Source organism: Phyllobates terribilis, unplaced genomic scaffold (assembly GCF_046119375.1).
Source record: "Phyllobates terribilis strain yellow unplaced genomic scaffold, ASM4611937v1 Scaffold_1__5_contigs__length_1240528914, whole genome shotgun sequence".
Taxonomy (NCBI): Eukaryota; Metazoa; Chordata; class Amphibia; order Anura; family Dendrobatidae; genus Phyllobates; species Phyllobates terribilis.
In genome coordinates this window covers 750852088-750862292 of record NW_027362761.1, presented here as the reverse complement: position 1 = coordinate 750862292, position 10205 = coordinate 750852088, and positions in this window count along the sequence as shown.

Sequence of the window (10205 nt, the reverse complement as noted above, 5' to 3'; positions counted from 1 at the left end):
CTCCAATGTGTCCCAGGAGCCATTTTTCAACATGACAACACCAGGTCATACGTTTTGTGCTATGGTACGCAGCCTGTGTGGCCTAAACCTACTACCATGGTCTGAGGTGTCTCCAGACTTATTTCATGAAGCATATTTGGGATGTCACTGGTTGGCAATTGCAAAGTGAGCTGCCGGCATCGTGCCCAAGTACATTCATTGTGGCAAAACATTCCTCAGAAAACAATTAATAATCTCACTGATGGCAGCCAAGGTGTGTAAGTGATAGTATTTCAGTGCGTGTGGCTCACACTCAATACTGAATAAAACGAGAAAATTTAATTTCCGTTTCATCATTTTCATATTGTTAATATTTTCAGCAATACTATGATTTCCATAATTCCACAACTTTTCCTTCTTGGTGTTGCAATTTACATGTTGAGTATATGTACAACATACCGATTACATTGGAACTAATTCATCAAGAATAGTGATTTTTCTCACTGGTCTTGATGAGGAGATGTGGTGGAGTCAGACGCTCCTGATTCATAAAGGGGTGCACGCCTCTTCATAAATCTGCGCCTCCCTGTGCTACGCCAGAAATCACACTCCAGTCAGTGTCTGGACTGAGATTTCTGGCGCACAGAACACCACAGGTTGTCATTACATGACTCTCAGGGCTGCGGACAAATTCCTACAGAAGTGAGCCGCAGAATTGCTCATGGTTTAAGTAAGGTATTCGTTATAAGCACATTTAAAAGTAACTGTATACTTTATTTTATAAATCTGGTGTTAGTATTTATAACAAAGTCTGTTTTTCCCAAGAAAGGTTTGGACAGGCATCATGTATTCGGCATTGCTTCATACTTTTGCATACAGTGTAACTTTTACAAGTCAGTCAGACCATAACAGTACAAGTCAATTGCTAGACTAAACTGGTTTGTGCCAGCACCTTGATATGATATAGACTGTCATTTCAAACAGGTTCCTATCCTGATCAGTCCTGCAGTATGAAGAACCGCTCCAGTACTTTATAGCTGCAGGGTGTTCGGGAAGTAGCATGTAACATTCCTTTCATTGTTCATACTGTGTGTTAGCATAGCTAAATGCGGTTATAATACTGAGCCTTGCATGTGGATATACACAGAATAAAAGATCCAATACTATATAGTTATGCAAAGTAGTAAAACTGCTAATCTGTAATCTATGCACAAAATACTTCCTGTTCAACATGTTGCAGTGACTGTCTGAATGGGGAAAACCCCATCACTTGGCTTTAAAAAGCGATCTGTCAGCAGGATTTAATCCCCCAGACTATTTTTATGCTCATTTAGCGCTTTGAAAGACAAGTCCAGCAATACCTTTACGTGGCCAGTCCGCTACTCCGTTACTGAGAAAACAGCGTTAGAATTGATATGCAAATGAGGCTGAAGAAGCATTTGTAGATCTGAAGCCTCTGTCACTCCAGCTCTATTCCTCATCAATCTCTGCCTCCTCCTGCTTGACTTATAGCCATCAATGCTGTGTGACTTAAGGAAAAGGAGCTGTCTGTTAAGCAGGAGGAGTCGGTGCTGGGTAGGAAATAAGCCTCTGTCACTCCAGCTCTCAGATCTACAAATACTTCTTCAGCCTCATTTGCATATTATTTCAAGTGCTGATTTCTCAGTAAGGAAGGAACACACTGGCCATGTAAATGTATTGCTGGACTTGTCTTTGAAAGAGCTACATGTGCATAAAAAATGGTTTGGGGGTGAAATCCTGCTGACAGATTCCCTTTAAACAAGCTGCACATTGAAGACACCGATTCATCATTGCTGTTTCTCCAGTTTTCTGGAGTAATTTGCTCCTTTCTTAGTGGCATCAGAATATGCTCCTTAGTCTCCCTATATCACATCATTTTTTAAGTTTTCTTTTTGTATTACTATTTTTACTTGACTACTTTGCTTATCCAGATGTTCATGATAGATTCATGAAATGCGACTATTAGAAGATATTCCATTTTTTGGCACACCTTACTCCAGTTTCTGGCTGGAGTAAGGGCTCTGGTGGAGTTTTTAATTTGGCAATTTTTTTTGTGAAATGTGAAAGTTTTTACAGGCTTTTCAATTTTAAACTTTTTGTGCTAAAAAAAAAAAAAAAAAAAAAAAGGTTAAAGATAATAGATTTGATTTTGCCCCAAGTTCATGAACTTTGTCGTGTATCTTTACACGACAACGAAAAAAAAAAGTGACTTAAAAAATCGTAAATGATGAATTGGGGCCTTTGTGTACATGGTTACATTATGGTTTTTACCTTGTTGCAGTTTGTGGCTATTATCTACATTATGCCCGTAGTTTCCTTATGCCAGCAAATGTGTCAGATTCTACATGTTATTTGCCTATTGTTATACAGTTTGCTACTAACTATAGGACTGATTACTATATCTGGGTACAGTCCATTTCATCTAGTCATGCAGAAGCGTGAATGAAACCTAATGCTGTACTCTACGTACCAGGCTATGACTAAACCCAGAATTTTCTGATGTGTCGGACTCTAATTTTTAATGATGTGGTCTATTGTGCTAGAGATCAGGGTTTCATGTACATGGACAAAGCTGCTGCAACTTCAGTCTTTAAAATAATTTTGCCATAAGTCGTCTTAAATGAAATCCTATTAATACACATCTCCATCCTTGTGGATAGATGTCATTGCTCATTTCTCGCTGCCGCCAGTGAAGTAGTCTAGAATTGCCAAGGAATATTCTGTTTAACGTTGATGTGTTACTTGTCTATTAGAGATAATATAACCTTTTGTATGATATTTTTTGTGCTGGTTTACTGAATATAAAACTGTATTACATTTTATCTATGAAGATGAATTTTTCATATTGATGTTTTGTAAACTTTTCTCTATGATTACTATGCTGCAAGGCATAGCAGACCACAAGCACATTGGAAGTGGCAAAAAGTGCAGTTCATCTGATCTTACCGAACACGCACCTACAATATGACTTCAAGATCCTGACCAACACTCGCCCGTAGTGCATACATAGACAGGCTGAGGTTATTGTATTTACCTGCCAGACATTGCAATAGTTGAAGATTGTAAATGCTCTTTTGTATCCTCTAAAGCTGGTCATGCACCTTACATGTTATTCATGGAGTTCTGTGCATGGGTCTCCCATGTATTAACAGATTGAGAAGAAGCAGCTAAAAATACCCAATACATTCCCTATTGAAATAAACTTTTTACGGTGGATTCAGCTGAAATGGCTGTCGGCCCAGCGAGAGCTTGGCAAAAACCATTACTCCTTGTGTATGACCAGCTGTAGAGCAGTGGTCTCCAACCTGTGGCTCTCCCAGATTGTTTGGAAATTAGAATTCCCAGCACTGTAAAATGTAGCTCAGGAACCGCTGGTTGGAAGCCAGCATTTAATTATGTCCTTAACAAGTGCAATGTATATTAATATTGAGGGTTCAGACACAATCTGTCAGTATTCCCTTGAATTAAAAGGGACCTGTCAAGTGATTCTTGCTGCCCAACGCACAGCCTGGCCCAATGGAGCATTTCAGAAAAAAAATGTACTATGAAGATCTGGCTGGGGACCATAGCCATAGATAAGACTAGTCTGTCTTTGCTCCTGGCCGTGTCTTCACAGATACGCTGCTCTAGGTGATTGACGGACCCTCTTGCTATGCAAACACGAGGAAGAGATCTGTCAATCACAAGCTGCAGCGCTTGGAGGAACAGGCTAGTCGTGGCTTGGGCTATGGACCACTGCTGGATCTTCAAAGTACTTCTCTGCAGCCACGTATATTATTTCCTGAAAAGTGCCAGAGTTTCAATCATGCAGCCTGCGGTTTGGACAGCATGAATTAATTGACCGGTTCCCTTTAACTGTAGTCTGAACACTTGTATGCAGTAACTGAACATAATGTACCTCTTTCTATAAATGGCCTACAAGCTGCCTGATCCACATCTAGGACAGAAACAGGATTGCGCTCCTCTTTGCACGTTTCAATTTTTGCACCATAAATGTTTACAAGGGCATGTGTGTTGTCTTTTTCTTCTGTTAACATGTTGGCACCTTTGATGAAGATGGTCCCCCCCACTCCCCTATATTTCTATATGACGATGCTGCGTTTTGTAATAACTTTTCAATGTGTCAGTGATGTGGGATCGCTGCTTGTACAAAAAATTGCAGATGTTTCTAAATATAATATGCAGATATGACCAATTTTCTGTCTTTGATTCTTTTACGTGGGTCCATACAGTAGGTGTTTATGACCGTTTCATGTGATGGAGTTTGAGTGTCAGCGACCGGATACATATAAAATACCTACAAACTGAGGACGATGCTGCTCGTCTGGAGACTGTTCTTATAAAAAGAAAAAACCCTCATTCATTATCTATATTATTAACTTTGTGTTGAGCCATGTGTTACATGGCCATGGTACTCTAGCATATTATCTATCAAATATGATAACATTTGTCAAGCTTTTAAGATTGGCAATTTCTCCTGAAGAGGAGCTTGGTGCAACTTGCAAAAGCACAGAAAATAAACTACACTTACCCCATTACTATGTTTCCTGGAATTATTACATCTGGCAGTGTCACAAGATCAGCTTTTTCCTTCTTCTAAAGAAACTTTAAGATTTTTATTTTACACACTTTTTCTCCCCTCCCCACACACATCTTTCCAAAACACCAGCCACAAGGTCTCAAGGTTTCTCCCTTCCGTCTAACCTGCTGACCACTACGCTTCCTGTTAAGTGTAATCCATATCCACCAGCTGAGACACCTAGATGGATTATAGGAAGATGGGGTGGGTTTTTGTCTGTCAATTAGGGCGCAGACAGATGGCCATATTAATAGGACCATGATTGCAATGCAAGGACTGGCCGGCAGCTCTCCCAACCTGGGTGAGAGAGCTGCATAGAAATACATGAAGCTTGCACGCTCGGATCTATAGAATCACTGGCTAGTCTGTGCACTGTTTCAGTCTCGATCCGATTTATATGACCATCTGATTACAGCTGGAGATTCAGAAGAAATAATGCACACTTTTTTTTTTACTATGTTAACCTTTCTTAAATCTCATTTGGTTGCATATTGTTTCAACATATTTTTTGCTGCACTATCCACACTGAAATACAATATGCCCCAATACTGCTGCTGACTGGTCCGCTATACGCTGTGCACCAGTGCAGCCTGTGACTGACTGCAGTGGTCAGATCACACGAACAGCGCCTTGTCATGGAGGATGAGGTCTTCTAGTCACCGGACTGCTGCAACCAATTACAGAATTCAGTAGTGCAGCAATTTCCAGAAGGCCTCTGGGGTGCTGGAAGAGGAGTTTGCCTCAGTTTATTTTCAAAGAATCCATGCTTAAAAATATATATATTATTACTCTATGACAACTCTTAAGTGTTACTTACATTCACCTGAGGTTGTATTTTTCTACGCAGAAGAGATACCAGAAAATGACAAATCTAAAAACTGTTATTTTGTCTCTAATAGATGGTGTGCAACTGTCAATTGTGCATTAATTAAAAAATAATACAAAATTCAACACTATTTCTTGAGATTACCGACTCCTAACTTTGCATGCTCGTATGCGTTCTAGGCCAACCTGGCATGTCATGCCTCGCACACTGAAGAATTATGGAGCTGTGGCCTAGTACTTGCTGTAATACATGCAATGATACCACCTAGATCCTTTCCAAACAGTTGTTTCCGATTAAAGAAACACTTAAATACAGTGATAGGCAATTGAACACTTTGCATAGGACCATTATATCCACAACGGATGTGATGTTTTTATTGAATTTTGGCAACAGCCTTGACGTTTTTCATTCCTCCTATGTAGGACAGCTGCTGGATATTAAAGGGGTTTACCCACAAGTTACATTTTTCAGCTATCAATAGGATAGATAATAAATGATTAATGGGACCCTAACCGATTATTACAACTAGGTTAAAATTAATTTGAAGTTCTCATTGCTGCAGTGGTAGAATACGTAGGAATGACATCTTGGGTCCTCCCGTCTAATAGTTGGTGGTACGGTCTACATTTATTATGTAAATGGATGATAAATATCATTTATGGCAAAGCTCTTTAAAGGTGTATTACCATTCCACATTTATATTTACTGCTGGGATTCTGAGTACCAGACCAGTCTTGCGCCTCCTTCAAGTGTGGAGCAGAAGACGAGACCTATCAGGTGCTCCTGAAACCTCAACTCTGGAGTGCCAAATAGGATCAGGAGACCTCCATGGAATTACACATTATTTTAATTCTCCTAACTAAACAGCACATGACAAATACTAATTGACACATGACTTGGTGGCTAAAATTTGGCCACGGCCTTTATTAGAATATTAAAACATTTTTAAATATAACCATATTAACATACTAACTTCTTCAAAGGATCAAACCATTTTTTCAAACACCGCAGCTTGGCCACAAGACTCGAGCCCGTTAACCAACTACCTGTCCATCCAGATCCCTGGATGACTAACCCCTGGCCGTGACAAAAAAAATGTCAAGGGAGGGCGGGGCAGCACTTCAGGTATGACAACGCTGGAGGACGAGGACGAACCTCCGGCACTGCTTCCTTTTATCCCCCAGCTCCCTCCCTACAACTGATACCTGCTCCAATCAGGGACCGTAACCAAGGCAGAAAATCCTATCTACCCTACTACGGTCCCCTGAATGGCCATTTCTTGGATCAATCATCTCCTAAACTTCACCTAGCTATGTGATCATCTGAAAACTGCGGGAAAGCTGTTCTCCCGCCGTTTAATCCCTGATAGGGAAAACACATAGCATACCTGTTAATGCCATGTGTTCCCCTCCTCAGGGTCCAGGGACCACCATTCTGCCAATACATGTGGAGTTTAGGCAAAAGTGAACACAGACAGAAGAGGGCCCCTGTGAAAGAACAGTATAAGGGCCACTTGCAGACCAATAATGTGTCTTGCAGATTTAGTGGTGGAAGTGGACCCCTTACCTCTTAGACTGCTGTGTGGCTGTACATGTTGCACCAATGGGGTGTTCGCCCCTGATCCCAGAGATGGAATCCCTATCTGTCAGATATTTGTCATGTCCTAAGGATATTCCACAAAGCTCCCAGAAGGGAATACACGTTTAAAGCACCACTCCAGTGCTGTTTTTTTCACTGCTAGAGTGGCGCTTTAAATATAAGACCCCTTCCCCTGGTCATATACTCACCCTCTAGTGTCTTCACCAGTTTTCGGCGCTGGTCCAGTCCTGTGGCTCCATCTTGTGGGCGCTGCTTCTGACTGGCCGTTACAAGCTCTCAATGTAAGTCTATGAGAGCCAGAACGAGGCTTTCATAGACTTACATTGATTAGTGACCTTTGGTTCGCTCCATGAAACACTGGAGCATTTGTCAGGTCATAAACTGTAGGAGACTGACTGGAACAGCAGCGAAAACAGATGAAACCGCTGGACGGTGAGTATCAGATAGGGTAGGTGACTTGGATTTTCAGCAACACTCCAGCGGTGAAATAAAAAAAATGCTCGAGTGGTGCTATAAAATAATATTTTGGGTAAAGCTGGCCATACCCTTTAGATGGCTGTCAGCTGACACTCGGCTGAGGGAGCACTCCTGTTTTCTCTATGAGAAAGCCGCCAATGACACAGCGGCTTATCTCTGGGTGCACAATGTGATCGACAGTCCAAAATCAGACCTGCACTATAGACATCTCTCTCAACTGTCAATCAGTCAAACTCGTCAATATCGGCCTGTTCAGCCGACATTAGTCTGTGTACATTTACCCATTTGTATTTTTGGTCAATATTTCATCAATGATGAAATCATTTACAACATAAGCAGAGTCTAGTAATGACTCGTAGAGAACCCGACGAGCGCTCCTGCGTACGGAGGATTTGGGAGAGAAAGCTGCCTGTTAAACTATTGTTTGGCTGATTAGCAATTTATTGTGTATGGGGTCCCATAGTTGGCTTACTTTGCCAGAAATTTGTACAACAATATACAAAGCACAAGAAGGGTCTAAAACATGATAAATATGGTGCAAGTCGTGAAAGACGTTTTTTGGGTTGTTAATTGCATAAACATTTGGCCAAATTAAGCTTGATAAATCTCCCCTTATGTTGCAAACATGTAAATGTTTTTAAAACTGAGTCTGTCAGCACAAAATGACTGTTCAAACCACGTACAGGCGCTTGGTGCATCATTGCAAGGCCAATCATTTATGTACACCTCCCACCTGCTTGGTTTCCATCTATCTCCAGAAGCCTAAAAGGCCGGGGTCCCACTAGAGTATCACATCCGATGCGAGATGCTAATGACACTCGGCTCCTGCTCTGCTGTGAGCGAGAGCCAAGTGTCAGTGCTCCGTGCTCCAATCCTCTCGTATCAGCGAATCGCAGCACACGTGCGGAGGAGACGTGGAAACTAATTTCTCCATCTCCTCTGTTGCAAGCGTCGGCGGTAATCGCACTGCACTCGGGTGATATCTGCGTGCAGTGCGATGTTTCACATGCACCCATAGACTAATATGGGTGTGTGCGATCCGAATCCAGCATACAATCGCAGCATGCTGTTTTTTTTTCTTTCAGTCCGATCTCAATCCGCTCGGAGCTGGAAAAAAAATCTGCATATGAGAACGCTATCATAGATTAACATAGGACCGAATGCAATCCAATTTTTTATCGGATTGCATTTGTCCGATTTAATCGCAAACGAGAGCGAGCCCAAAGTCGAATGTATTAACAGCAAGTCATTTTTACATAGAAATGAATATAGTCATTCTTTCGACTCTTTTCTGGGTGCTCTTTCAAGTGTGATACTGAGCATACCCGCCTAAAAAAGATGTTGTGTGATGTTGTATAGTTTTTTTTCTGTCACTTCCTGAGTGTTTTACCGGTGTTTTTATTTTTTCACTCCATCAAAATCTATGGCAAAATGCTCACAAAAAATCTGGGTGTTTTTTCAGAGCTGCTTTTGAGCTTTCCTATTGACTTGTATTGTAAAGGATGAGCAGAAAACACCGGAAGGATGGACATGTCACTTCTTCCTACCGCTTGGTGTTTTTAGAAACCTGAAGTAGTTAAAAGACAATCAAAAGCCAGAATATATGAACAACAAGTCATTTTTACATAGAAATGCGTGTGTTCATTCTTTTGACAGTTTTCGAATAAGTTTTTCAGGATGAGTGAAAAAAGACCACTCAAAAAAATAAACATATGACCATGCAAGTCATTTTACAATAGAAATTAATGGAATGAGTTTTTGAAGAGTTTTGAGGGATTTTTCAGAGTGGACCTATCTCCAAAACACTTGTCAAAAAAACTCAGTTTGCACAAATCCTTACACTATCTACTACAATATTGCATTATCTAGTAAGAGCGATCAAACCTAAGTGGACTTAAAAAATATATATTTTTAGAAAAGTTAAAAATAGAAGTGTAAAATACCCCTTTTTCCATGTTGAAAAATAAATACATTAAAAATATTAAAAATAAATGCAATGAAGGGTGATCAAATTATGTTATGTACCACTCACAATGACATTAATTAAAACTACAGATCAGCACACACAAAAAAAGGAAAAACCTTTAGAAGTTTGTTATCGCTTTAACACCTTTCTGACGTGAGGCATAATAATACATACCTGTAACCTGGTCCGTAATGACCAGGTACGTATTATTACGCCTCACCGACCGCACCCGCGCAGAGGCTGACCGGGTGCAATCGCCTCTGGGTGTCATCTGATTCTAACATCTGACACCCGGTACTATGTGCCAGGAGCGGTCCCGCACTGCTCCCGGCACAATAACCGCCGAAATGCTGCAATCGAAGTTGATCGCAGTATTGCGGGAGCAGACAGAGGTAAGAGAGCCCCTCTTGCCTTGGATCGAAGACCCTGTGCTGTGTGCGCGGGGTCCCGATTGTTGCCATCATTGCCAGGCATCAGGAAGTTAGATATATCATGCGCAGTACACGATCTATCTAACTTGTGTCTGCAGAGCTGACAGCCTGCATAGCATAAGGATGCTGCTGCATTTCTATGCTATACAAGCGATCAGCCTGCAAAAAATGAAAGTCCCATAGTGGGACAAAGTGTAAAAGTGTCAAAGTAAAAAAAAAATGGAAAAATATAAAAATAAAATGAAAAAATAATCCCATAAAAATATACTGTACCCATAAATATTATTATGGAAAAAAAATACCTAAACCAATGAAAGTAAACATATT